The 2,744-nt window shown below is 37.0% G+C and overlaps 1 protein-coding gene across 3 annotated transcripts in view; it reads left to right on the top strand.

Moving 5' to 3' along the window:
• Window positions 1-2,744, top strand: part of LOC106879211 (hepatocyte growth factor receptor) — a 171,071-nt gene that overhangs the window by 2,753 nt on the left and 165,574 nt on the right. The window lies entirely within an intron of this gene.

Raw genomic sequence — 2,744 nt, 5'->3', positions numbered from 1 at the left:
GAAAAAAAATTTTCAAAAATCGCATTTTCAAAATTTCAACCCCCACCCTACCCTACCGTCTACCCTCCCTTCACTTTTCATTTTTTCTAGAATTTTTTTTTTTTCTTCTGCGTAATACGAAGTAAAATACGAAGAATACGATTCTGAAAAAAATTTGTAAAATTTCAATATTTCAACAAGAAAAATAAAAAGAATATATAGACGCAGGAGTGGCTGTGTGGTAAATAGCTTGCTTACCAACCACATGATCCCGGGTTCAGTCCCACTGCGTGACACATTGGGCAAGTGTCTTCTACTATAGCCTCGGGCTGACCAAGGCCTTGTGAGTGGATACGGTGGACGGAAGCTGGAAGAGGCCCGTCGTATATATGTGTATATGTTTGTGTGTCTGTTTGTCTCCCCAACATCGTTTGACAACCGATGCTGGTGTGTTTACGTCCACGTAACCTAGCTTTCAGCAAAAGAGACCGATAGAATAAGTACTAGGCTTACAAAAAATAAGCTCTGGGGTCGATTTTGCTCGACAATAAAGGCGATGCTCCAGCATGGCCGCAGTCATGGCTGAAACGAGTAAAAGAGATACCCTCAGGCCTTCAAGCAAGTTATCCACATGCTAGAAATAACAGCTAGACCTCACAAAACTGCGATAACATAATGAAATTTTGAAAATGCGATTTTTGAAAAAAAAATTTTTTTTCTCTCAGAATCGGATCCTCCATAACCAAAAACGTGGGATTCCGTTTTAAAAAAATTAATTTATATCCATTTTACCCGAATTTATGATGGAAAAATCGGATCTTGTGAATTTTCCGAAAGCCCCTCCCCGCCCAGGGTTGTCAGCGCGCATTTTTTTTCATATTCGTTTCCCACACACTTGTTAACACACCCCGGCTGGTTAATTTGTTTTTGTTTTTTTTTTGTTTTTTCTTCCCGTGTGAGGATATTTATATTGACCTTGATGACTACTCCATCCAAATTATCCTGTCCGTTCTTAAGACAATGGGGTGCGATTTGAAGGTGATTTTAGTTACTTCTAGCAGGTTGGAGGACCACTTAGAAGTTCTTTCACTGATTTCTCAAAGAATTAACCAGTTCCAATCTAAAAGAATTCTGTACTTGTGATTGAAATGCTAATAGTTAAGTATTAGAGTCAGTGAATTCAGCCTGCACTCATCCAAATAAATAGAAAAACAACAATCATTTAAAAAAATGGTTTAACTTCGTTGATTGAAAAAAATTGTAAACACGATAATGAAATTGTCCCAAGTCTTTACATTTCTAGTTATCAGCTTCAATCATTGCAATATTGCATTTAAAAAACTCTAATTGGGATATTGTATATATTGTCGGTTTTATGTTTACGAACACACGCATCATTGGTGTAGCTAGTGAGTGCCGCCCGAGGAAGCCCTTCAGTTTGTTTCCCCGGGGCCTCCACAAATAATACATATTGCACAGTGATTATATCGATTGTTGCATTTAACGTTGAGTAGTGTCCGTACCCGACATTAAAACCTCTATTATTTGATTTCAATACAACCTATACAGGCTTGTAGTCTACAGCATGAAGGAACACACACTAACAAGAAACTCTGAGTATTGTCTGAATCACCAGCTTCAAACGAATTATTTATTGGATATTTCATTGTTGACTTATGTCAAGCAAGTTGAATATGTATATGTAAACCCAGTGTATGTATATTAGAATCTTTGTTTTTTTTTAAATCCTCATTTTTTAATTTAAAGTAATGGCATGGGTGTATGTATACATGAATAAAAAACGTTTTAGTGGTATGTTTGTGCTTTCTTTATTACGTGTCTATATCTGTATGTTCAAATTTAGTGTATGTACCCTTAAAAAAAAAAAAGTAGGCGAGTGCCGGTGTTGTTTTCGTCTTCTATTTTCATTTTCTTCGTATCTAAATGCTTGGAAGGAATATTATTTCGAGCCCAGTTCTTGACTGGTACTTTATTAAAGGCAGAGTCGAACTCGGAATGTAAAGGAGTTGTAATTAAATGCAGCATTTTGTCTAATTTTCTGCTCTTCTGGACAAAATGACAGCAGTTTCTAATTCTTACATTGGCAATTGCATTGTCGGGTCTGTTGCAAAATCACTTAAATTTCAATAGGGTTGGAACTATCATCACTCTAAGTAGAGACAGCACCCACTGTATAACTGATGAGGGAACTTTTCAAGGGTCACTCAACCAGTTAGAAATCGCACTCTACCTTCTTTAAAAAAAAGGGGGGGGACAAAAGGACTTGCTGTTTTATGTAGCCCTCGATACATTATTTATGAAAGGATAAAAGGCTCCAGAACACGTTTGATTAAAAGTCTACTCGACGGAGGTTAATCTAGGATTAAACAACTTTGTTGGTATGCAGCACTGGATGTGGGGCTTATAAAAGGCATTCTCAGTCTTTTCCTGATCATTGTATTTAGAACTGCAACAGCAATATATCTTTCTTTGAAACCGCAGTGTGTTATTTAAAGAAATTCGGCTACTATCTCTTTCTCGCCCCCCCCCCCTCACACACACACACATATATATATATAATCTGGTTTTTTTAATGTGATCTCGTGTGTGTGTGAAAGGGTGAGATCAGTCAGACTTTGAAAAAATGATAGAATATGGTTTGGGTGAAATTTGGCCGCGATCTCAAATGTGTGTTAGTGATTTTCTGGGGTTTTTTTTTTTTTATCGATTTTGCCTGAGATAAAGAACAGTGACCTTAGCCCTCA

Source organism: Octopus bimaculoides, chromosome 2, assembly GCF_001194135.2.
Source record: "Octopus bimaculoides isolate UCB-OBI-ISO-001 chromosome 2, ASM119413v2, whole genome shotgun sequence".
Lineage (NCBI taxonomy): Eukaryota > Metazoa > Mollusca > Cephalopoda > Octopoda > Octopodidae > Octopus > Octopus bimaculoides.
The sequence above is the reverse complement of the archived record's forward strand: the minus strand, read 5'-3'. Positions and strand labels throughout refer to the sequence as shown.